The sequence below is a fragment of the Hemicordylus capensis genome, chromosome 2 (assembly GCF_027244095.1).
Source record: "Hemicordylus capensis ecotype Gifberg chromosome 2, rHemCap1.1.pri, whole genome shotgun sequence".
NCBI lineage: Eukaryota > Metazoa > Chordata > Lepidosauria > Squamata > Cordylidae > Hemicordylus > Hemicordylus capensis.
In genome coordinates this window covers 292,473,657-292,501,263 of record NC_069658.1, presented here as the reverse complement: position 1 = coordinate 292,501,263, position 27,607 = coordinate 292,473,657, and the positions used below count along the sequence as shown (strand labels likewise).

General features: G+C 43.0%; 1 long non-coding RNA gene across 1 annotated transcript; it reads right to left on the bottom strand.

The window, feature by feature from the left end:
- Positions 1-393: 393 nt before the first annotated feature.
- LOC128342107 (uncharacterized) lies at positions 394-25,900 on the bottom strand. The gene is made up of 3 exons (XR_008314780.1): positions 25,718-25,900; positions 4,820-4,892; positions 394-661 (listed from the first exon to the last, which is right to left on the bottom strand). It is a non-coding gene; the product is annotated as an uncharacterized LOC128342107 (long non-coding RNA).
- Positions 25,901-27,607: the final 1,707 nt, after the last annotated feature.

Here is a 27,607-nt window from a genome sequence, read left to right as displayed (position 1 = left end):
TAAGAGATAAATTCACTGAGATTCACATTACTTTCAGCAATCTTTCTGATAAATTCATTTTCTGAATTGTATCTTTAGGATCTGTAGGAACCTCACAAGGAAGTATTAAATAGGAGGCAGCTGGGTAAATCATAATGAGATTGTTTGGAACATTTGAGCATAATGAGCCAGGTGTGAGCCTAAAGGGCAAACACATGGATAATCATGCATTTTCCATGGAAGGCATCTGCAAGGATGTCCTTGCAAGAGTACAAAACCCTGGGAATTGGCTCATGAAAACCCTATGAGACAAGCACTGTCACAATCAAAAGAGACTACATAAATGTTTCCATTAGCCATCTTTCTCTGACTTCCAGCTGCCTTTGTGTTTGGCTGTTTGCAGGTACTGCTCTCCAGAGGTGGACAACAAATAAGCAGTAATGGTCATGTTTTGTTTTCCCCCTCACGTCTAGTTAAATAAGACATTCTCGCTTAACTAATAAGGACTTATTTATGTGCACCTGGCTGAGATTCTGCTTCTTAATAATAGCAACATAAAGGTTGTCATGTAGCATGCACTAATTGACAAGCCAAAATGCTTCTGTAGTAAGTTCAGATTTGGCCAATAGCCATGGCCAACAGATGTCTCTCTGTATCACTTGTAATCCATGAGGAATAATGCCTGGAGGAAAAGAACAGATTGGGGTTTTTTAGATAGAGTAGATGTGGTGCATTTCAGTCACTTGAGGCATTTAAACAATCTAGTCTCCAACTGGTATATCTCCATACCAGTCTCCAACTGGTATAAGAGCCCCTGGTGGCGCAGTGGTAAAACTGCTGCCCTGTAACCAGAAGGTTACAAGTTCGATCCTGACCAGGGGCTCAAGGTTGACTCAGCCTTCCATCCTTCCGAGGTCAGTAAAATGAGTACCCAGAATGTTGGGGGCAATATGCTAAATCATTGTAAACCGCTTAGAGAGCTTCCAGCTATAGAGCGGTATATAAATGTAAGTGCTATTGCTATTGCTATTGCTATCTCAGCTGAGTACCAGTTCACAACAATTCTGTCTGTATTTCACCCACATCCTCTCCCCCCGCCCAAATAAAATAGTATACAAGTACTTAGGACCTTGGATTTATGAACTGGAAGACAGCCTCTGCCCATTTCCACAAGCACTGAGTCACAATTCATTAGGTTTAAACCACATCCCTAACAAATGCTTATCTAATCTTTTCAAAGGTTCCAGTAATGGGAAATTATCTTGTCAGTCTTACTTCTTCTAATATGCTTAAGAGATACAATTATATATTTCCTTGAGCCAGCATCTTCTGCCAAGAAAAGTATTTAGGCTTTTCTGTTAGCAGTATGCAAGGCATTCTCTAGTAAACTCTTGAGCAAAACTTAACCCCAGGCTCACACTCACTAGCCCCAATAACTCCTCAAAACCAAAACAATATTGCCTCTCCAAAGCAAACCCCAGTTACATCCAGGCATAATAACAAAATCCAGCAAGACCCTGCTCCTTAACAGCTGAACACTGTCTGCTCCCAGTCCCCAGGCAAGCATGCTTAACCTGCACTTGGAGGTTAAGCAATGCCAACAGGCACTGCCACTCAGGCAATGCCAACAAGCCCAAAATAGTCCAGCTGGGGAGCCTAAAGCTTCCATCATTCAACAAACTGCCCATCATGCCAGAAGAGAATCTTAGACAATTCAGCATTTATCTTCTTGTGAATCTTATTAACAGCCCACACATCTCATGCCCACGGTAGTGGTTAGAGTGCTGGACTAGGACCGGGGAGACCCGAGTTCAAATCCCCATTCAGCCATGATACTTGCTGGGTGACTCTGGGCCAGTCACTTCTCTCTCAGCCTAACCTACTTCACAGGGTTGTTGTGAAAGAGAAACTCAAGTATGTAGTACACCGCTCTGGGCTCCTTGGAGGAAGAGCGGGATATAAATGTAATAAATAAATAAATAAATAAATAGATAAATAAATAAAATAAGGGGCAAAAGCTCCACAAGCCTAATGATGGTCTTAGGGCAGAGCTGCAGAAATATGTTCAAGTCCCTCGCAACTTTGGACAGGAACTGCAAGCTGGGAACATGTACAAGATCATTTCCCATGAGCTAGATTATAAGGAAGATGGTTTCCTCTTTCCATGATAACAGGGCCTCTAATACCAAGAGCAGGTCATGCCATTTCACCCGCTGCCTGACATGCCCAGTGGATATTGGCTCCCGGACAAAGGTTGACGCATGTGCTGACTCAATTTACGTGCCGACACCATGCAAGGGATGCCGGGGAAACATCCCGTCACCGTGGTGTGGCGGCATTTTAAAGGGGAAAGTGGCACAAGCTGCTGCTTTCACGCAGGTATTTCGGTTTGAACAGTGCCATGGAGGCGGGGATTTGGAGGGTGGGCAGGTAGGACCTGCCCACCTCCTCTTAAGGGAACCCCTCATCCTGCAGGGTTCTCTCCCTTAGTGTTTATTTTAAAAACCCAATTAAATTACAAGAGACTTTTAAATGTTTTATCAGAGACTTATATCTGGTAGGGTTTTTTTTTTTTTAGTTTTTTAGCTCTCAGTTTTTTATCTTTTTATTAATAACTTTTAATCTGAATATTTTAAAATTCATAGTTTTATTTATTTATTCATTTTTTCGATTTATATACCACCCTTTCAAAACGGCTCAGGGTGGCTCACAACATGATAAAAACAATTAAAAACAAATTAACAATTAAAATCAAACTATTAAAACACAATAAAACCAATAAAACAGCTAAAAGCCCTGAAAATCACGGCAACAATTTAAAACAGTTTAAAACAACTAATCATTTAAAACTCTGGAAGGCCAGGCCAAATAAGTACGTTTTAAGGGCTCTCTTGAAGGAGGTTCTGAATGTGGTTTATCCTGGTCTTTAACTTTATTAGTCTTTTACTTTACATTGCATCTGTTTTGTGGATTTTGAGAGCTGCCTCAAGCAGTAGTGTACTGTATGGTGGAGTATAAATATTTTAAATACATACATGTTGAAAAGGGATGCTTATCAAATATTGTTAGTGACTGCAAGTATATTTAGGATTAGTTGATATTAATTAATTAATATTCAGGGTTAATTAATCTCAAATAAAAAGAAAGATTAACAGATTCTTAGAGCATACTGTTCACATGAACCAAAGGGTGGATAATGTGTTAAAAGGTTACTCATTTGCAACAGCTTGATATAGTCCATTTGTCTCTTTTTGAAACTGCTTGCTGAACAGCTTGAAGCCACATTAACATGCCTATTAATCATTTTCACAAGAATTGGGCAGGTGCCACAACTCTTATTGCTTAGTAATGAAGTAAGTGGAGTGCAAAATAGGGCAAGTATTGTAATTTATTGATGATTTAGCTTAATTTTATTGATTATTTCTCTTAATTTGTGCATGGGATATTGGTAGAAAATTGGTTTTGTACATATCACTTTGCCCAGAACCACCACCATTCAGAGGATGTTTCAGCTTCAAAATGGTAGCCAAAGAAAACCATCACCAGATAGTGTTGTGCTTAGAATGTTAGGTCTGGATATGGTAGACTATCCTCTGTTCAGCAGAGAGCTTCATCCTAGAGTTTAATGGAATTGCTCTCCCATAAGTTTGTGTAGAATTGCAACCTTTGTTTCTTACTCAGTTCTTCCAAGTATCTCACGCAATCTTGCCAAAACCGCCCTGAGCCATTTTGAAAGGGCGGTATACAAATCAAATAAATAAATAATAATAATAAAATAAATAAATTGGGTTACTATGAAACAAACTACAGTGAGGTGAGGATTATTGTTGCTTGTGCCAAGCATTGGAATAAGGCCGAAAAGATTTCTCATTGAACAGTGCAGAAAAAGAAAGCTGTATGCGTAATAACAAAATGTTTGGAATGCAGATATTATTAAAGCAACCTACTGAAATATACTTGATTAACTAAAAAAAGAACAAAGAATAAATGTGTGGATGAACACGGCATCGGGGTTTAGCTATAATTGAATAAAGGAGGACAAATGTTCCTGGTTACCTGAAGGAGGGTGGAACCAGCTGGGTGTCAGCTTGCTCTTCTACTCCCACTTCCCCAATTCATGGGCATACAGCTGGCTTTTGACCAGGGCACTCATCCCAACTTCAAGCAAGAGAAGTCCTCTCCAGTGGTGGGGGCCGGAAAATGTCAGGTAGAGTACCCTTCCACTTTAACTCCTTACTGGTTGTCTAGTGCTCAGTCCATTTCTCCCCCAGCCTGATTGGCAGGTTCAACAGTAAGGAAAATGTTGCTAGGGAATCAGCGAGACAGTCACAAGTAGAAGAGGAGGGACGGATGCTGCCTGACATTCTTCCCCCTCCCCTCCTGAAGCTGAGATATTGCTGAAAAGATCTTCACTGAAAAAAAATCTTAGGGACCCTTTAAAAAACCAATCCTGCTATCATTAAAAAGAACAGAGTAAAACCATAATCCTTTTTTCTCTGCTCCCCCTGCCCTGTCACAAACATTCCTTAGCAACTGGGTTCAGTAAAGTTCACCATTAAATCCTGGGGTGGAATCAGTATTCAGTTTCCAGTGGAAAACTGGCTGGTGTGTGTGTGTGTGTGTGTGTGTGTGTGTGTGTGTGTGTGTGTGTGAGAGTGAGAGAGAGAGAGAGAGAGAGAGAGAGAGAGAGAGAGAGAGAGAGAGAGAGAGAGAGAATGTATATCTGCAAGTGTGGGGAATATGTGATATGATTTGCATGGAATGAAAAAACAGGTCTGCCAAGAATACCCATTTAACTTCCTCAAAACATGTTTCACATCCACCATTATTGTCAACATACCTGTACTTTAGTGGGCTGGTGAGGATGAAGCAGAGCAGCTTGCTTAACTTCACCTGATGAGTTCATTGTTGAGCTGAGATTTTAAGAAAAGACTTCAAGCTCAAGGCTTACACTCTCTGCATGACAAGCTACAGGCTTAAAAGTAAGTAACACTACAGACAACATTACAAACATTGCATTCCTTCCCCTACGCACAATAACAATTTTTATCAAGTTTCTGTCTGTTCTACAAGCTACCAATGGAAACCTATCAATATAGATATCACATTTTGGTTTTACCCATTTATCTTCTCCGGAGTGTTCCTTTGATAAATTACATGAAAATCTGTTCCGCAGCATTTTACCAAATGATTGTTTTCCCCCTCATGAACTTCTAGGTCACAAGACAAATGTTTTTTAAGCACACACTTATGGGTTTAATATAGTTTTCTTACTTTTCAGGGGGAAATGCTGTATCTTCTTGGAACAAGAGAGGATCATACATTCATCTTCAAGAAATGCATTTCAGAAACTTATTTCTTTAAATTTCCCTTGTGCAAAAATATTTATGATGTTCAATATCAGAGCAATGTCACCCCTTTTCAAGATCACTAACAGTTAAGCCCTGGAGTGCAACAACAGTTGCATAAAATTGGTTCTGCTGCCCATGTAGACCCAATGAAGGGGGATATAATTCATTGTCCACAGGTCTCAAAGAGTGCTTTATTAACTCACCCTCTGAGACTTCTTAATGGGGATAATCATTTAGCAACCTTAATTTACAATAGATCTCTGTCTTTTGCTTGGGGCAACAGCAGTCTAAAACATCTCCTGAAAAGTGAACTGCAAGAAACTGTGTTAGTTTAATCAGGGGGGTACCAAGGAAGTTTGCTTTGTTGTAGGATTCTGGATTCAAACCTTCTGTGAATTGTGGATAAGTAATATGGACTACTTCTTAAATCCCTCTTGAAACAGTAGTCCTCAGACTGCTTTAATCCCCACTGTTAGAAGTGAAATACAAATTCAGATTGATGCTCTCTATTTTGCTGATTGTCATCACTGCTTTGTGACCATGACATAAGCGAAGTGGTAATCATAGGGCTGTAAACTGGCCTGAGACAAATGAAAATGAAACTCAGGCTTATGGGATAACTCAGTTCAGGTGCAGGAAGAGGTTGGAAGCTGCAATCAGTAACTGATTGTTGATAAATGGAGATCATTACAAAAAACTGAGGCTGAAATGTCAACCATGAAATGGATGCTAGCTTTTTCCCTAGTTGCCGTTAATTCAGCAGGATCACTGGGTAACAAAGAGCAATTGCTCTGCCAGGAAATAAATAAAGTATCATTATCTCACCTAAGGGCAGAGAGCTAAGCATTAATACTTGCTTTCTTGAAAGCAGAAAATCTTAGCAGTGTGGATGCTTCCTTCGACTCTGTCTCAACAACAGCTTAGTAACCCAAAGCTCACAGACTAGCCAGATATAACTAGAGATGTGAAAGCGGGTCCGGAACTGAGCCAGATCAAAGTCAAACCAGTTCGGTTTGAAGGCTCGGGGCAGAGCTGAACCACCCCTGTTTGAGTGTTCTTTGGCCCATTTGGGCCTTTCCCCCAGCACAGTGTCCATTTTGGAGGCTGCCACGCCTGCGCAATGGGCCTCTGCATGGCCTGGGTCAACCCAGAATCCAGAACAGAACCAAGAGGGTGCTTGTGACAACATGATGGAGAATGAAGATCCAGAGGATGAGGAGCTAGACGAAGATGAAGTGCAAAAAACAACAACACACAAAATTAATTATGAGTATTTTTCATATGCTGTAATATTAATTAGGCTTAAGGTAGTTCATTTTGGTCAAAATACTTATGCAAAACTTATAGTAAAAGTCATTTATGCAAAACTTTTATTATCTATTGTTTAATTATTCATTAACAACTTTCACAGATCAGCGCGACAGATGCCAGCATGTTTCTTCTTATTCTTGGAGGTATTTGAAGAGAACTGTGTAGGTGGTTTGTTTTCATGGCAAAAATCCGAGCTTGCCTAGTTGATATGATTAATATCTCACTTAGGGAGGGCTGGATGCCACCTTGTTTGATAGAGGCAGTGGTAAGACCCCTTCTTAAGAAGCCCACTCTGGATGCCCTGGTGATGGATAATTATAGCTCCATCTCCAACCTCCTATGGTTGGGAAAGATGACTGAGAAAGTGGTGGCTGACCAGCTCCAAGCAGTCTTGGGGGGAAATAATTATATAGATCCATTTCAAACTGGCTTTAGGGCGGGCTATGGGGCTGAGACAGTCTTGGTTGGCCTGATAGATGACCTTCACCATGGAAACGAGAGAAGGAGTTTGACTCTGCTGATTCTTTTGGATCTGTCAGTGGCTTTGATCCCATCAACCATGGCATCCTTCTGGATCACCTGAGGGATTTGTGGATAAAAGGCACAGTTTTACAGTGGTTCCTCTCCTATGTCTCAGGTAGATTTCAGATGGTAGCCAAATGAGTGAAACCGTGCAAAAATAATGATAATAGTAGCAATTGGAATTGATAACTCTTCTAGAACTTACATTACTTTCAAAGCTCTTGTTCATGAGAAGAACCCAACATATACATTGTTGTGACAAAATCAAAACACTTCCAATGTTGTGAACATATCCATTATTATTTTTTTGAATATATGCGGAAAAAAAGACCACAAAGGGTTTTTGATATACAGATCACTTAAACTTTAACTGCATAAATGCAATAAGTGTAAATAGTACATGGTAAACGTAGGTCCTGAACATCCAGATGATCAATTGGTACAGGAAAGTCTTGTTATTCATGAAAAAAAACTGCAAGAGTTCCAATTGCAGAAGTACTAGTGCAATAGCTAGTCAGCAAGTCTGTACACAATTGTCTGTCTGAAGCAGAGCTGTCTTGTTATTCATGAAAATAATCTGCAAAAGTTCCAATTGCAGAAATAACAATCACAATAGCTAGTCAGCAAATCTGTACACAATTGTCTATCTGAGGCAGAGCTAGCAGAGCTGATGGGCGAACCCGGGAAATTCTCCAGCCCATTTCAAACATTCTTCATCAGAGCTGCAAAGCTTCTGGAAGTGTGAGCACAAGAACAGTTCTGCAACTGATTACATCATCCAACAAACATCATAATGTCATCCAAAACCTCCCCTCTATATGCCCATTAGCACATACACATTTCCTCCAAAAGTATTTTTTTGGAGAGCTCTATCCTCCTACATCTCACTTCGGGAAGACAAATCATTCAATGGCTAATCAGCTCATGGGGCTCTATATTATCTCTGTATCTGCTATAGCCCACTAATTAAAGGTGTGGTGATTAGCATTATATAGCCCGCTACTTGAAGGTGTGGTGATTAGCATTTCCCTGCTAATCACCACACCTTCAAGTAGCGGGCTATATAAAACGAGCCCCATGAGCTGATTAGCCATTGAATGATATGTCTTCCCGAAGTGAGATGTAGGAGGATAGAGCTCTCCAAAAAAATACTTTCAGAGGAAATGGGTATGTGCTAATGGGCATATAGAGGGGAGGTTTTGGATGACATTATGATGTTTGCTGGATGATGTAATCAGCTGCGGAACTGTTCTTGTGCTCACACTTCCAGAAGCTTTGCAGCTCTGATGAAGAATGTTTGAAATGGGCTGGAGAATTTCCCGGGTTCGCCCATCAGCTCTGCCTCAGATAGACAATTGTGTACAGATTTGCTGACTAGCTATTGTGATTGTTATTTCTGCAATTGGAACTTTTGCAGATTATTTTCATGAATAACAAGACAGCTCTGCTTCAGACAGACAATTGTGTACAGACTTGCTGACTAGTTATTGCACTAGTATTTCTGCAATTGGAACTCTTGCAGTTTTTTTTCATGAATAACAAGACTTTCCTGTACCAATTGATCATCTGGATGTTCAGGACCTACGTTTACCATGTACTATTTACACTTATTGCATTTATGCAGTTAAAGTTTAAGTGATCTGTATATCAAAAACCCTTTGTGGTCTTTTTTTCCGCATATATTCAAAAAAATAATAATGGATATGTTCACAACACTGGAAGTGTTTTGATTTTGTCACAACAATGTATATGTTGGGTTCTTCTCATGAACAAGAGCTTTGAAAGTAATGTAAGTTCTAGAAGAGTTATCAATTCCAATTGCTACTATTATCATTATTTTTGCACGGTTTCACTCATTTGGCTGCTGTCTTGTCGTGCAATCCCTTAGATTTCAGATGATGGCACTTTGTGACAGTTTGCTTTTCTAAATGGGAGCTGCTGTATGGAGTCTCTCAGGGCTCCATTCTGTCACCAATGCTTTGTAACATCTACATGAAATCATCAGGGGATTTGGAGCTGGGTGTTATCAATATGCCGATGACACCCAAATCTATTTATCCTTGTCATCAACATCAGGAAATGGCATTAGCCCCTTAAATGCCTGCCTACACGCAATAATGGGCTGGGTGAAGGATAATAAACTGAAGCTGAATCCAAGCAGGACAGAGGTGCTCATTGTTGGGGATTGTAATCTGTATGATGGGTTAGAACTCCCTGTTCTGTAAGAGATTACACTCCCCCAGGTTACACTACTGCTGATATGTTTCCGGACAACATACAAAGTGCTCTTTATTACCTTTAAAGTCCTGAATGGCTTAGGTCCAGGTTACCTAAAAGAGCGCCTTTCTCAACAAGATCCCCACCACTCATTCAAGTAATCAGGAAGAGTCCGTCTTCGGGTGCCACAAGTTTATCTGCTGGCAACCTGGGATCAGGCCTTCTCAGTTGTTGTTGTTGTATGGTTATAAGAGGATTGTCTTCCTTGGAGGCCTTCAGGAGAGTCTTAAAGACCCATCTTTTTAGTCTGTCTTTTAATGATATCCAGTTTTAATTTTAATCTGGTTTAAATGGTTTTTTTTAAAACCAACTAATTGTTTTATTGTGTGCTTTTGATTCTAATGTATTTTTATGTATGTAGGTATTTATTTATTTAAAATATTTCTATACTGCCCAAAACTTGCCATCTCTGGATATGTAAATTACCCTGTCACTTTACCAAGGGTGGTGTATCAATCAAACAAACATATTAAAAAGTGGGTCCACTGTCAGATGGTAAAGTCACCACAGGACATTATTGTTCAGGCTTCTAGGGAATGAGAAAGGGGGTCATTGTTGGCAGGCATAATAACATGTCAAACATGCAACCCAGCACTGAATAATATCAATATCTTTGGCCATGAGCCCTGTCAATTTGAGGTCCCCCTCCCCTAATCTGCATGGTGGTTGATTAATTCTGTACTGCAGCTGTAAAACCAAGCTGGATACAGCATGCCCAACAGGGGTACTTACGCTGCAGCATAGACTTTCTGAAAAATATGTGCTGACACATGGTAACCTGCTTTGGGATTAAACAACTTTGGGATTACTTTAATGAATAGCAGTACTGAAATCAAACAATAAATAAACTCACCATCCCTTTCTGCCACACGCAATGCCAAACTGTCAGTTGTTGAGTTCACACTGTCTTTTCAAAATATGCAACACTGCCCTTTAGAGCAAATTAGCCCAGGCTGTATATCCCACCCTCCATAAATATAAAAAAAGATTAGTTGCCAAGTCCTGCTACAAATGCAATGCAAATAAAGATAAAGTAAAGCCCAGTGAAAATGATTAACATTTGAAAAGGGCAGCAGTTCTCCGATCCAAATGAATCCCCAAAGTCCAGAAAAATTACAGTCTTATACAAAATGAATTGTTATGTCCTGAAAATAAATACATGCCAAAGAATTATGTTAACAAACACAACATTTACTAGAAGTTAGTTCTTGAATGCCAGTATCAGCAGATGCTTCTATGTCTTTGACCAGCTTCCTAATATATTTTAGATCCTAGCATCATAATAAGAGTCCAGAACCAGGAAAGAAAGAGCAAGAGCTGAAAGCCATTCTATACCCAACAGTGGTGGGTGGGGTTCATCAAGAAGCAAACAAAAGGAACACTAGCTGTTACTCACCAAACCTGACAAACAGCTAGAGTTAAGATAATTTGTAGAGTATATATTACTAATATAAACACTGTCAAAGCAATTTGGTTGTAACTTAAGAATCTTTTCCATTTGCAAATGGGAGAAGGGATGATCTCTCTTAATGAACACTGACCTTTCCCGCCTTGTGTGAATGGGAAAAATTCTTAAGAAACATGACAACCCCTTGAGGACAGCAACTTGCCCAATACTGTTCTAGTATATATATTTAACACTTTTTTTTTTTTTAAAGATAGCTTCTGCAACTACCCTATTCACTGCCTGCACATTTTTGAACTTGCTCTTCAGTGAGCCCTTTCTCACAATCGGACAAAGGGCCCTAAAGGGGCGATGGGAGGAAGCCATGAAATGGTTACCTCCTAGCAGGTGATCAGTTCCTTCTGGCTGGGTGAATGGAGCGCTTGCCCAGATAGTCACTGGCTGCTACTGGCAGCTGGGAGGTTTGGGATGTCGGGAGGCTCCTAGAACTCCTGTAATTCACTGCATGATTATGCATTATGGGGAGCCTCCCAACACAGGCCAGGAGGCTACTTGTGTGTAGGTGCTGCATGAAGCCACCTGTCACTGACACTTGATCACTTAGCCCACTTTCTGGGTGCCCTGACACCCAAAACAGAGGCGAATCATCTGGCTCCCTATGTAGGTTTGCCGCCATGTCACCACCACTGGGAGCCATGTGGTTCCTGATGGTACACATTGTTGGAAATTCTCTGTGGTGAGAGAATCCCTTTCTCATTATAGCAGAGTGCACAGAGGCACAACACAGCGGATTAGTTAAGCATGCGTGTGTGCTGAGAGTAAAGTAACTTGGAGCCAATTCATAGTTTCAAATCAATATATAAGGCATTTATTAAGGAACTCCATTCTAGATAGGAAAGTGAGGAGTTAGGATCTCTAATCTATCTATCTAGCTGGATGCAGATGGATTCTGCATCCTCTCTGCACACATGGTGCAGGGAGAGGAGCTTGCCATGTTGCAAGGTAGAAGGACAGGTAGGGAAGAGAGAGAGGAAGGAGGAAGTTGAATCCCCTAAGATTAGCAATCTACATATCAAAAGGGATAGCATCAGAGCAGTGGAGAAGGGATGACCAATGTCTTGACCCTCTAGCCCTCTGACTTACTAGTCTGTCCTCCACTGTCTGAGGCAAAGAGACAGCGCAAAGTCCTTTAACTTCCAACACACATGAGCAACCAAAATCAGGCTGGGCTTCCTCAGCATGTTTTTGGTTGCACATGTGAATAGGTTCAGTGACTCATACAGCATACAGTGCCAATCTTGCTTAGCAAGTAAAAATGTTCTGTTACTCTAAAGTCTCCAGAAAATTTCTGTCACTATAGTGGCAGCATCCTCCTCCTGTATAATTCTTTTTTTTAAAGAGTGTATTCTTTTGGGGAGGGAAATGTGCAGCATCCAGACCAGTTACCACTGACTAAGTGTTAGACACCCTTGGAGGTCTGCCCCCTTCTAGGCATGCTCAAGGTCTATGGACCAGTATAGGGAAGACAATCAGGGCTGTATCATGTTCCCTGCATTAACCGTGGAGCATAAACAGACCAGACCGGAGAGAGAGAAAGAGTAAACCTCCAAAGCGATAGATATTAGATAACTATAAACTTTATAAAAGGAAAACACAATTGAAATGGGAGTGTCTAAGTAATACAGTCATATCCTAGGCAAAATCGTTCTAATCTAATGTTGCGTGTATGTGAGTGTTTCCTAGCCTAACAAATCTTGAAATCCTTAATGTCAACAGCTGGCTCAAACAGACCAACTGAAAACTGAAGGAATGGAAGGTGGTGGGGAGGGGGCAATGGAACACAGAAGGAGAGAGCTGGTGGGAGGGAGTGAAGATTAAGCCACTCAAGGAACATGGCATCTGCCAGCAACTGGCAATTCAGAAAAGGGAGGGGACGAGGGGGAAAGTAGAGAGAAATAGTGAGCAGAAGTGCTAGAATAAGCAGGTTCAGTCACACAGTGACTGTCTGCCAGTTTAAGGTTGGGGGGAGTGTGAGTGGGGGGCGGATGAGAAGTTAGCAAAGTCAGAGCTGGACTCCAGAAGACAAAAGAGTGCATAATTACCCCATCGAAGTGCATGGAGGCAGACATGAAACGTCCTCGTAGGCAGACCTATGAGTCCGACTGGCAAACAGTCATTTCGGATCCTGTTTGGATCAAGGTGCCATAGGGATCTTGTTTTGTATGCCTGACTACACAGTAGCATTCACTAACAAGCATCTCCTATGTAACTGACCTCTGCACAAGGCTCAGGAGCTAGGCAGTCTGTCAGGTGGAACAGAATTTGCTTGCTTTTTCCTAGCCTGTGGCCCACTTCTTCGAGAGTTTGATTCATGGATTTGCCCCTATACCTCTTTGGTGGAATTTTCCATGCCTGCTCATCCCTGCAGCATAAACATCTTCTCTAGACCCAATACATGCACTCTTCAGTCAACCTGTCCCTTATATATGTAGATCTCATATCATTCTCTCAGAAAACACATAACCTGCGTAAGCAACTTCAGTCTGGGTCAGAACAGGAGGAGTATCACAGACAAAGTCAGGGGAAGGGTGAGGAACACAGATGGGTTCATGATCACAGTTATTTTAAAAATTCAGTACATTTTCTCTATTTTGGATTACATATTATCTTGGCAAACTTCCTACTAGCATGGTATAATTCAGACTGCTCCCAGACAGACTGAAAACAATTAGTACTCTCAGCAGTACATTTGAATTACAAACATTTGGCACGAAAGTGCAAAAACAAACAACGTTCAAGGCCACTTAGCAGTTCTCTAAAGAAGAGCTCAGCTGCTCCCTTTATCCTACATATTGGATCACCTTGCTAGCAACATAATTCTGAACAAAGTATTGTCTTCCCAAAAAAGCTTTGAGATTGACACAGGCTGTGATAGAGCCACTTGGACCATTCGGGTCAGTTCCAAATTGGACAAACTGCTCCCAATATAAGCAGCACTGAAATCAATGAGCCAAGTTAGTCATGACCTTGTCCCATTAATTTCAATGGGACTTAGTCATTACTAACTTAGTTTAGACGTTGCCCAGTTTCTTTAAATATAGGTACAGGACTGGTAATGTTCTGTCCATTTTGAGTTAATACTAAAGGTATTACATGTAATGAGAAGCAGGTGCTTAGTAATTCTATATTTTATTTTTTTTAAATGTAGATAACAGCTACAGGTGAAGGCAGGGCCATCTCACCCACTAGGCCAATTAGGCATCTGCCTAGGGTGGCAGCCTGTTGGGAGGGTGCCGTTTCACCCACCCTCATGGTTGGGTGTCCCATGCCACATTCCTCACCACCCCATCCCCATTACCACTGCACCACCCCATCTTCATTCCCATCCCCATCCCCATCACTACCACTGTGCCCGCCACTCCATCTCCTCTCAGCACATGCACTCACCACTGTGCTGGGTGCTGCTTCCTCTTCTGACTGAAAGAGGCCTCGAATCGCCAGTGTTGTAGCAACCTCACTACAGTGTGATGTGGCAATTCAAGACCTCTTCCACCACCCCATCCCCATCATGCCCCATTCCCAGCAGCAACATCTGTTGCACCACCATCACAACCCCAATGTACCCACCAATCTCCATTCTCCCCATTGCAGTGTCCATGCATTCCTGCACCATGTTATGGTGATGTCACTACAATGTACTGCGGGAATTCGAGACCTCTTCCTGAGCCATTTTGGGAGGGTGGTATATAAATCAAATTAATGATAATAATAATAATAATTAATAAATAAGAAGAGGAGGAGGCATCCGGTGTGGTGAGTGTGGGTGCTGGGATGGGGAGCATGGGGATGTGTGGATGCCATGGGGATGGGGGGGTGGGCACAACAGCATGTGACGTCCTGGCAGGAGTGGTGATGATGGGGATGGGGCAGTGAGCGCAGCAGTGGTCAGGTGAGTGGGGTGAGGGCAGCAGACAAAGACCTTGAGCTGGCTCTGGTTGTGGGACTGTGGAAGAAGGATGTCTGGAGCATGCATGCAAGGCCTTAGCTTTCTAGCCTGGACTCCAAGAACACACAAGGGATGGTCCAGCATGTTAATACAGGAATTCCCCTTGCAACCAAAAAGGGGGAAACCCTACAAAATCCCAGAACCTTTCAGTAGCAAAATGACCAAAGCAGGCATAGGTAGGGCTGACCATAGTTTTAAACTCAGCACAGAGCAGAGTTATAGTAAGAACAAATAAAGAAAAATATTGTGTATTAAATAAAAATTAAAGGAACCATTTACAGGCAATCAAAATAGAAATAAAATGTTCAAAAGCCAAAAGCACTATTACCGTATTTTACGGACTATAGGACGCTACAGACTATAAGACGCACCTTAATTTTAATCCAGTTTTTCAGAGTTTTAACATATTAAACTGTTAAAACATATAAGACGCTCCTGAATTTTGGCAGATATTTTTCGAGGAAAAAAGTGAGTCTTATAGTCCATAAAATACGGTATATCCTAGACTTAGATCAAATAATCTAGGAGGTGATTTGCCTTAGTTACAGCATGTTGTGATTTAGTGTCTTAGACTTCAAGCATGGTTGAAAGCAGTCCTTTGTCTCAGCCAGAACAAATAGAACAACTCTGCACCATCTCTGGAAGACATCGGAGCCCTCCACTGAAACACATTCTATTTCTTGCCTCTTACTTTTATAGGCAAATATTTTAAAAAGGAGCCCTGTCTCCAGTTGTTTGCCACAGGGGCTCAGAGATATAGGTGCTAATTAAAGTTTAAGTCCTCAAACTATGCAGCCATCAATTTACACAAAAGGTGTGTGATTGTTTTCTTATTGCATTACATTACACAGGATGAGCAACCGGTGACAAACAGGAGTGTGCATGGAACAGGCTGGTCCAGTCCAGTTTGAGTCTGAACTGCACCGAGCTGAACTGCAGCAGGCTGAATTGCACCCTCGAACCTCACCCCCACCGGTTCAGTCTCGTCTAAGAGGGGTTATGGATTTTTAAAAAATATATATTTTTTTTTACACTTACCCTACCTACCCCCCCCCCCCGTGTGAGTTGCACGAGGTGACGTGGGGGGTGTCCACGGAGGTTCCCCCTCCCCTCTCTGGCCTCCCTTATTCCATTAATAATGGAAGGCCATGCAGAGGCCTATTGCACAGGTGCGGCAGCCTCCAAAATGGCCACTGCACTGAGGAAGGAAGGCCAAAAACTGGCCAAAGAGCAGCCGAATGGCTGATTAATGGAATAAGGGAGGTTGGTGAGGGGAGGGCCTCCATGGACACACACCCCTGCCACCTTGGGCAACTCCCCCAGAGGGGATAAGTATATTTTAAAAAAATTAAATTAAAATCTGCAAACCCCCAGGGGCATTCAGTCTGCAGTCAGACCGAATAGGGGGTGATTCGGTTCAACTACAAACAGTCGAACTGAACCGGTTTGACGTTGAACACGTTCAACGTCAAACCTGTTTGCACATCCCTAGTGACAAACAGGAAAACACACATATCTGGCTTTTCAGAACCAGGATGGAGATTTTACTGTCAGGTTAAATAGGGAACATTTCTGTTGAGTGAGGGAGGTTTACATTATTTGCCCCACCACAGTACTGATTCTGGATTGGGTCTCTGCATGGCTGCTGTTTTCCCTGGAAGCAAAGTTCCTGTTGTTACCAACAGGAGCTTCATTTCTGAGGTAATTGCAACTGCTAGGAGTGTGATCTGGATTGGGATTGTAGCATGGAAAAAGGCCCCCTCCCCTCATACCATGTTATCAATCCAGATCTCCCTCACCATTGGTAGCTGCTATTTATAGAGCTGGTTGTCATTATCAGGATGCTATGAGTTGAAGAAGGCATCTGGGAGCAGTGAGGTGCATGAACCCCAGCAGCCCATGTCATGAGAACCTAGAGTTTTACTGTAGGGATGTGCACAAAACTGGTTTTCCTGGCTCAGTTTTGCCCCCCTCCAAACTGGGACCCAGTTTGGTTTGAATTCAAACTGGTTCAGGCCTGGTTCGGAGCCATGCCAGGTGAATCCGGTGAGGATTCACCTTTGCCAGTAAAGGAGCAGTGGGAGCAGGAGGGCTTCTAAAAGTGTATTTAAAGTAGAAAAAGTTAACGGAGATTACTCACCAAGCATGCCGGCAGTGCCAGTGGTGGTGGCTCCTCCGACCCCCACTGGCCTCCACCTAGTTTCTAGGGCCAGTTTGGGGTCCAGTTCAAGCCTCTGCATGTATGTAGAGGCCATTTCTTTGACCTCCGTGCATGTGCACTGGCCATTTTCATGACCTTGTTCACACAAATGGCCAGTGTGCATGCACGGTCAAAGAAATGACCCCCATGCATGCACAGAAGGTCTGAATCAGGCCCAAGCTGGCCCTCGACTTTGGTGGGGGGAGGCTGGTGGGGGTTGGGAGAGTCACCGCTGGTGCCTCTGGCATGCTTAGTGTGTAATTTCTGTTGGGCTTTTTAAAACTTTTAAAACACTTTTAGAAGCCCCCCTGCTCCTGCTTCCCCTTTAACGGTAAAGGGAAATCCTTGCTGGATTCCCCTTTGCTGGTAGGGCTCTGAACTGGGCCCAAACTGGCCTGATAGATTCAAATTTGAGCTGGTTCAGACATCCATACCTTAGTGGGAATCCAGATCTGCCACTGTGGTGAACCTGGACTGATCCTGGAATGGTAAACTAGGATCTCCTGATCTGAGGTGGCTGATCCAGGCTCAGTCTGGGTTCCCATGGCAGTGGATTCAGATTCCCAGTAAAACTCCAGGTTCTCATGACATGGGTTCTCATGACATGCACCATGGAAGCACATGTGGTTTCGGGATCCCAGATTCCCGCTTTGACTCACATAATCCTAATTGTGAGGACTGGCCCACAGTAACAAACAAACATGGAGGAGTTAAGCACACCTTTCTTCTGATGTGTAATTTGATCCTGAGATCTGGAAGCTATAGGAGAAACCTGAATTTTCCAATGCTGTGTTTGCCTTGGAAAAGTAATATAAGTGTAAGATATTTTCAGCACAAAATGGGAGGTTAAGAAAACATTTCTCAGCTCTTGTTGAGAAATCAACCCTCCTGTAAATCCCTAAGCCAGTTGTTTCAAAATGTTTTGTTTTCCCCAAGCTGGGCTCCAAAACCAGAAGTAAACCAGATGTAGGAAAACAGATTGGAGAGACATTTGCAGGGAAGATTCAGCTAGAATGGGGAGACTGAAAACACCCTTCCATCCATGGATCTTCCCTTGCAAGTGAGTTCTTCAAGTGGGTTTGAGACCATGAGCTGGGTCTCACGATCAGTGAGACCTGGTTTGGGGTGGTGAGCAGGGAGAGCGGGCCAAGCCCATTCTCCCTGCACACGAGCAGGGAGGGAGCCCTGGGCGGCTGGATTGGCCGCCCACATGATTGCTGGCTCCATGATGGAGCCGGTGGGGGCTGGGGGGAGCAGGGGCCGATAGGTGGCTTTTTGCCTCCCCTCCGGGGGTCTCCTCATGAGTAGCCGCAGCACAGAGCCATGCTGCAGCTACTCACGATCAGAAAGCCTGGTTTGCAGAGCGCTCACTCCGCAAACCCGGGCTTTAGCGAGGGCTACCAAAGCAGGTGACCCGCTTGTAAGCTACCGGGCTCACCTGCCAGCCCGGTGGTTTACACAATCAACAAAAATCGGGCTAGGCTCTCCTAGCCCAATTTTTGTTGATCGTTAGAAAAGCCCCCATGTGTCTGCCCATATAGTACAGTAATTATGTTCCCCCCCCCCCCCCGCCCAAGCATTCTTAGAAAAATGTCATGGTCTATCTGGTTTGTCCAAGAAAGCCTGGGAACGCTTGCCTTCAGCCCTCCCTGTTGGTCTTCCCCCTCTTGCAAATGTACCCTGATGGAGAGGAGTGAGAGAGCTTAAGTGGAGGGTTTCAGCAACTGCATCTTTAAAGCCTAATGCATAGCCCTAATATATATGAAGCATCAAGTAGTCAGTGTTCCCTCTAAGGTGTGCACACATTTGTGCACTCACAAGATTTTTGACATCCACTCAATTAATTTTAGATCCTGCTCAGGTTGAATCAGGAAGACCTCATTCTGAATGCATGTGCGCACACACTGCCTTAATACTGATGCCCAGAACAAAACTCATTCTGCACACTGTTAGTAAGGACTACCTGCTGCAGAGTAATTACTTATCTCGTATAAGTGATTATACAGGAAGCTTACTTTAACTGAAAAACAAGAGTTTTAGATTTCTTACTAATTAAACAGAGGCAAGGAAAAGAATAAACTAACTGTTTAAGCAGTGAGAAAGGGCAAGAGGGTTAGTGGGGAGGAAGCCTCAAAAGCTTACCTCCCCACAGACAAGCAGGTCCTTCCCTGCCCACCCAGACAGTTACTGGCTGCTGCCAGTTGCTCCAAGTTTCGGGGTGCTAGACTCTTCGCCCTATGTTTCCCCCCCCCCCAGGAGCTCCCATAATGAGCCACATGGGTGCATGGTGCATTATGGGGATTCCCCCTCCCCAGAGCTGACCAGGAGTCCTGCAGTCGGCCCGCCATGGCTAGAAGCAGCCACGGCTGGCAGACAAATGGAAAAACGGGGTTAGGAGAGTGCTCACTCTCCTAACCTCGTTTCAGAGGGAGGTTTCATAGGTGGGCTTGCTGCTGTGGTGCTGCCAGGATTGGGCCCAATCCCGGTGGTACACGTGTGCGTGCAAAGCCCAGCTGGGCTTCCTTAGCCCAGTTTTGCATACACATGTGAATATCTTCAGAATATATGGGAAAATCCCAACACTACTTACTAGGTAAGAATTGGACAAGAATATTCAAAAATTTGATTTCCCCTTCCTAAATATTCTTCATGTACAGCAGAGGAGAATTGTTAAGAGAATATATCTGTCATTACGTAACTCTCACCTGTCAAATTTTTGACCATCAGGAAAAATTCACATTTGTATTCCTTCAGGGCTCAAAGCTGGTTCTGTTCTGTACCTATATGAACTTCATTTGCAATTTTAAAAGATTATCCTTCTCCTGCCAGCTCAATTTGCAAAGCAATATAAGGTTGGTTAGCACCTATTAGCACTTACATTATCATTATCATGCCCTCAGCATTAGCACCTATTAGCACCTGCATAGCACCTAATAGTACCTCAGCAGCAACAGAGAAAGAAGTATGTTCTTTCCTCAGTGACAGCCCCCCAGACAGTTGTAGCACTGATAGTCTGGGCTATTGATTGGGTATATTACTTATACCTCCTATGTTTTTGAAGAAAAATTAAAAAGTTGCTCAAACACCATGAAATAGAGAACAGGTTGTTTTTTGTTTGTTTGTTTTTTAAATGTTTTGTTATGGGGAAGATAACTAGGCATCATGGAAATGTTCTCTTCCCCCAATCCCTAAAAAAAAGCACTCACCTTTTTCTATTTAATGTGTACCATTAAACTGGCAGATAGAGAGGGGGGCATATTGAGAGAGGGAGAGGGAGGGAGGAACAGAGGGAGAGAGAGAACGATACATTCCAATAGCTCTGTATTTTCTGTTCCACAATAGTTGTGTTGCTGTTTACTTACAAAAGATGAACCTCTCTTCCTAATAATAATGTATTTGTATATGTGGCCTTACTAGGTAAGACTTGGACAAGAATATTCAAAAATGTGATTTCCCCTCCCCAAATAGTCTTCATGTACAGCAGGGGAGAATTGTTAAGAGAATATATCTGTCATTATCATTCGTCTGCCAGCCATGCCCTCTGAAACATATCTCTCATTTGGGAAATTATTCCTAATGTCTAGCAAGCATTATAGGCACTCAGGACTAGAGCCACAGGGCTGCAAGAGTCTAGGGAGAGCCTAGCCCAATTTTTGCTGCTTGTGTAAGCCACTGGGCTCGCAGGTGAGCACAGTGGCTCACAAGCGGCTAGCCCACTTAGGTAACCCGCCCCTTAAACCCGTTTATTAAAATTGTGAATAGCCATGCCACGGCTCCGCACCATGGCTACTCATGAGTAGACCCCCGACCAGGAGGCTGAAAAGCAGCCTCCTGGCTCGGGGGTCTCTCTAGCATGCCCTGCGCGCTTGTGCAGAGCATGCTGGAGCTTCTGGGGGCCATGTGGCCCCCAATCCCCCCAGCCAGCTCCATAATGGAGCCAACAGTCGTGTGGGCAGCCGATCTGGCCGCCCAGGGCTGCCACCCTGTTCGTCTGCAGGGACTAAGCCCGCTCTCCCCGCTAACCCCCTCATGGCTCTTCTCACTAATCGTGTGAAGAGCCTCGTAGGCTAGAGAATAGGAATAATTTCCCAAATTCATTTATTTAATAAATGAGAGAGGTGTTGCAGAGTGGCAGTGTACTCTGCACATCATGGAGTAATGGGCTCTCCTTTGCTGATGATTTTCAGACAGAGGCCAGATGACTACCTGTCAGGAATGCTGGGTTCAGCTAGATGGTCTTCCAATAGTAAAATTCTATGATTCCATTTTGATCCTCACAATGACCCTGCAAAGGGTCAGTGAAGAATTCATATTGTTGCCATAACTGAATATTACCCCAAGGATATTTACTTTCAAGCTCCTTATTATAACAGAAAACAGAGGGGATAGTCCTGGACTAAACTCAACTCTATCACATAGGTAGGAAAGGCAATGCTAAATAACTCCTAAAGACCTATTGAAGCTATTCTCATGATCACCCAAAAGCAGGCTAAGGGAGCCTAGCCCACTTTGGGGTGATCATGTACTGCAATGGGAGCCATGTGGCTCCCGACAGCTAACCTGCATAAATACCCCTCCCCTTAGACAAGGTTAATGGAGTGAGTGCGCCGTTAACCTCAACTTTTTGCTCATGTGTTGCTGCGGCGCGTAGCGACACACAAATAGACCCCTGACCGGGAGGCTGCAAACAGCCTCCTGGGCTAAGGGGTCTCTCCAGGATGCCCCGCGCACTTGCACGAGGCATCCTGGAACTTCTGGGGGCTGCATGGCCCCCAATCCCCGCAGCCCCTGCTGGCGCTGTGACGGAGCCGGCAGTTGTGTGGGTGGCTGATCCAGCCACCCAAGGCTGCCTTTGGATCGTCTGCAGGGAGAACGGGCTAAGCCCACTCTCCCCACAAACCCCTTACAGCTCTTCACACTAATAGCGTGTGTTTTGCTAAAAGCAAAATTGAGCAGCTGTTAGCTGGCTGCTTGGCACACCATTGAAATGTAAGTTAACGCATTACAGGTGAAACTCGGAAAATTAGAATATCGTGCAAAAGTCCATTAATTTCAGTAATGCAAATTAAAAGGTGAAACTGATATATGAGACAGACACATTATATGCAAAGCGAGATAAGTCAAGCCTTAATTTGTTATAATTGTGATCATCATGGCGTACAGCTCATGAAAACCCCAAATCCACAATCTCAGAAAATTCGAATATTACATGGAACCAAGAAGTCAAGGATTGAAGAATAGAACAATATCGGACCTCTGAAAAGTATAAGCATGCATATGTATTCAGTACTTGGTTTGGGCCCCTTTTGCAGCAATTAGTGCCTCAGTGCGGTGTGGCATGGATGCTATCAGCCTGTGGCACTGATGAGGTATTATGGAAGACCAGGATGCTTCATTAGCGGCCTTCAGCAATTCTGCATTGTTTGGTCTCATGTCTCTCATCCTTCTCTTGGCAATGCCCCATAGATTCTCTATGGGGTCAGGTCAGGCGGGTTTGCTGACCAATCAAGCACAGTACACTGTATACTTTTCGGAGGTCCGATATTGTTCTATTCTTCAATCCTTGTCTTCTTGGTTCCATGTAATATTCTAATTTTCTGAGATTGTGGATTTGGGGTTTTCATGAGCTGTACGCCATGATCATCACAATTATAACAAATTAAGGCTTGACTTATCTCGCTTTGCATGTAATGCGTCTGTCTCATATCAGTTTCACCTTTTAATTTGCATTACTGAAATTAATGGACTTTTGCACGATATTCTAATTTTCTGAGTTTCACCTGTACATAACATATTACTGTCTGGGCTTCTAGACTCTGAAACTGCAGACTTTTTGCTTTTCACAAAATGTTATTTTGTTCATAAACTTGATTATATCATTAAATTCAATATATCAGCCACTTGCTCTTTTATAGAAAGAAAACCCCAAAGTCTCGTTTATTTATTTCTTTGTCACTTATTTTTCAGTGGTGAATATTTTTCATTTTCTTCTGCTGAATGTGGATGGTGCTGGGTGTGTGTGGATAATTTCTGGAAATGATGGTATGAGCACATTTAGAAGAATATTTGAAATCTCAGAAGAATTGTCTCAGAATCCACCCCCCTCATATTCTCCCCCTGAGAAATTTTGGAGACTATTTTGAGGGCATATTCACCTCAGATCTAGTAGACAGAGGGCCAGGAACTCTTAGGAACAATGAAGTGGGATGCAGAATAGGTATAACACATGCAGGGTTCAGTGCTCCAATTCTATATAGCAACAAACAGTCTGCTATTCTTCCTTCTAGAACTTTCCTTGCCCTTCCCATCCAGTTTATATCTTTGGTTGGATTAGCTTGGATAACCTAAGGCATTCTAAAATACGGCTTTATACTCTACCAAGAAATTGATTAATCACAGGCTGATAGTAGTGTAAGCTATGCTGTCTTTGATTCTTGGCAGAAAACCAACATATTAAAATTAAGGAATAATGATACCAATCAGAGGCATATCTAGGGAAAATAGCGCCTAGGGCAAGCACTGAAATTGCGCCCCTGTCCAAACAGAGATGATGGGACTTGTAGTCAACAAAATCTGGAAATCCCTGTTAAAAGGAACACTGTACCATCTAGACATGGTTGTTGATCAAAACCTGAAAACATGAGCCATTTCTATTAAAGACTTAGAACAACAGTCAGGAATTATGTGAGGATTCCAGTGTAATTTTCTGTCTCATCTCATGCTTTTTAAAAAACATGACTTTGTCCTAGAGGATCACCTGCCCAAATTCCTGACAGCCTTTATCTTGTGATGTCTGTTGGCTCATGATGGGGTATATGTGCATTCACCACACTAGTGCTTACTTTGACACCAAGAGGGAGGAGGATACATTAGTTTGCAACACTAGACCAAGGAATTTGCAACAGGAGCAGACAGCCAAGTTCTGCCAGGGCCAAAACCAGCCCTTGCCAGACTAAGAAATCATTGTAATTTGCCCCTTCCTGTCACAAGCAGTGTGCTGTTCTTTTATTATTGACTCTAACCTCAGATATCCCAGTCATGGATGGAAAATATAGGGTCAATTTACAAGAGACACATTTTCTACATTGAAGTTTCTTCTGTGCAGGTGTTGTGCAGAAACCCATGTGTAGTGATCAATATATATGTAACTATTCCGCACAGTTGTTTCTTACAAAAATGACATTCCCACAGGAAATTTTGCTTCACATTAACTAGTTCTGAGTGATAGGCAGTGGACAAGAATTTGGCAAAAGAATATGGGCGGTATAAAAATATGTTAAATAAATAAAATATTTGTTTTTATCTTCTTGTAAACCTCCCAGAGACATAAGTTTTGGGTTGTATAAAATATGTTAAATAAATAAAATAAAATGATGTTCCATTTACCAAGAAACGCAGACCATGTAAGCATAAAGCTGGATACAACAAAGCAGGAAGTACATCAGAGACCCTGGGCAACAGCACGGTCTTTTATATGTTGTTCTATATGCAAGGAACTGTCATATATGCAAGGAAATTCCTGTCTCTAAAAGTCATTTCACTTTATGATATACACATATGTTTAATTAAAGGATAAGCAAAGTACAGAAGAGCCCCATACACTCAGTTCTTTTCCCTATGACCAGAATAGGGTCATGTTCTACTGGAATATCTTCTGTGTTTATGGATAACTTTCTGCTGAACTTTACTCTTAGTGGAAGCAAGCTAGGTGTGTTATTTATGTTTGAAAATCTAAATCTAGATCAGTTTGCTTGGATTAATATTGAACACACCAAATTTGAATCTAGATTAATTTTAACTCGCTCCTTTGAAATGAAATTACATTAATATAAATGTAAAGCTGGCTTTATTTAATTGAATGACTATTTACATTTCAATTATTTTTTAAATCATATGAAGTTCAGAATAATATCTAATTCAGCAAAGGAAATTAGTTAATTTTAATTCTGTTTCACTGAATATAAATTTTTGGCAGTTTGAGGGAAGCAAATGTTTACATCAATTGCAAACATCTTGTATTTTTAAGATTTAGTACAATGTGTTGGATGCAAAGAATTTTGAATTCATAAAGATGAAAATGTAAATCAGCTTTCTCAGTTTAAAAGCTGCACCTACCAAAATTCCCTTCTTCCATATACAACTAAAAGGAAGGCTCCCTCTCCTCCTTTGCAGCTGAGCACTCCATCTGCAGCCCTGTTCCTTCCTTTTCCCCAGCAATGGGTTTTCCCTTCTTCTATACAGTCAAGGCTTCTCTTCTCTTCTCTTCCTTGAACTCACCCTCTTCTTGCAGGCTTTTCATTGAAAAACCTCCTGCCTTGCAAACTGCAAGCCACAACTGCTGGCAGGTTGGAAAATGCAAACACAAGGGTTTTTTTTAACGAGGAGGAGGCGGGACAGGAACCTGGAGAGCATTCACATTTCTGGACCTCTCTAGGCACGAACTCTCTGTTCATTTAACCCTTTCAGCCTCTCCTGAAAAACTAGTTTGTTGTTACAGTTCCCTTTCAAATTATTTCTTTCATTGTATACATTTTAAAAAAGAAACAAATATCCTCGGTGGGAGCAGGGAGGGCAGGGGGGAAGCATCCGACTGAGAAAGCACCAGTCAGAAATAATTTCTTTGAGACTTCACTTGAGAGCAGGCGGGGCACAGGCAATTTACTTACTTTGGACTCTGGGGTGAGTCGGGACTTGCAGCAACAACAGGAGATGAGCCAGCAGGGCAGGCAGCCACAGTGGTTGCAAATGCAAACACCACCCCGCCCAGGCTACTAGGATTCCCCACCCCCAACGAGCACTTGCCAGTGCTTGCTGCCTGAAAGCAAACCCTGAAACGACTCTGGAGAGGAGCTTGCATGTTGCAAGGTAGGAGGAAGGGAAGAAGAGGGGAAGAGGAAGTGGCAGGAAGGAAGGAAGTTCCTGAGGTTAGCAATCTACATATCAAAGGGATAGTGTCAGAGCAGTAGAGAAGGGAAGACCAATGTCTTGACCCTCTAGCCCTCTGACTCACTAGTCTGTCCTCTGATGTCATTGAGACAAGAGACAGCGCATAGTCCTTCACTTCCAACAATATGACCACCTGGAACAGGACTAATCAAATGAAATTATTTTCCATATAAATTTATTTATTTTATTTATTGTTGAATTTATATACCGCCTTTCATTAGAAAGAACCCCAAGGCGGTTTACAAAAGTTAAAAAACATACAATAAAAATGACAATTAAAATATTAAGCTAAAAATATAAAACAAATCTAGTTTAAAAACTATAAAATACAAGCATAAAAACTATAAATGGGTAAAAACACATAGAAGCAGCAATAGAAATAGTCATGTAAAAACCTGGGTAAAAAGCCAAGATTTAAGAAGCTTTCTAAAAATTGTGATGGAGTCCGAGGAGCGAATGGCCACTGGGAGAGCATTCCAAAGTCCAGGGGCAGAAACAGAGAAGGCCCTGTCCCGAGTGCATGACAGCTGAGCCTCCTTAATTGTAGGCACCCGGAGCAGAGCCCCCTCAGATGACCTTGTCAAGCGGGCAGCAACCCTTGGGAGCAGAAGGTCCCTCAGATACACTGGGCCCAAACTGTTAAAGGCTTTAAAGGTCAAAACCAGCACCTTGAATTGGACCCGGAAACAAACTGGCAGCCAGTGCAGCTCTTTCAGGATGGGTGTGATGTGCTCCCACCCAGCAGCTCTGGATAAAACCCTGGCTGCCGCCTTTTGCACTAGCTGCAGTTTCTGGATCATTTCATTTCTGGATATTCTTCAAGGGCAGCCCCACATAGAGCATGTTACAGTAATCCAGCCGCGACATGACTAAGGCATGGATAACCGTGGCCAGATCTGCCTTCTCGAGAAAGGTAGAAAACTAGCTGAAGGAGAAAGGAGAAAAACTAGCTGAAGCCGTGCAAAGGCACCCATGTCCACCGCCTCCACCTGAGCTTCCAAAAGCAGAGCCGGGTTCAGTAGTACCCCCAAGCTGCGTACTTGCTCCTTCAAGGGGATTGCAACCCCATCCAGAACCAGTAAAATCTCCTCATCCCGATTGGCTCTCCTACTGACCAACAGTACCTCTGTCTTGTCTGGATTCAATTTCAGTTTATTAGCCCACATCCAACCCATCACGGCCTCCAGCCCCCGATTCAGGACATCCACCGCCTCCCTAGGATCAGATGACAAGGAGAGATAGAGCTGAGTGTCATCCGCATATTGCTGACAACTCAGTCCAAGTCCCCGGATGACCTCTCCCAGTGGTTTCATGTAGATGTTAAACAGCATGGGGGACAAGACCGATCCCTGCGGGACCCCACAGGCCAATGGCCATGGAGCCAAGCAGTAGTTCCCCAGAACCACCTTCTGGACCCTCCCCCCCAAGAAAGGACCAGAACCACTGCAACACAGTACCTCCGATTCCCATACTCGAGAGGCGGCCCAGAAGAATACCATGGTTGATGGTATCGAAAGCCGCCGAGAGGTCCAGCAGAACCAACAGGGACGCACTACCCCGTCTAGTTCCCGGCGTAGGTCATCCACCAGAGTGACCAAGGCAGTCTCAGT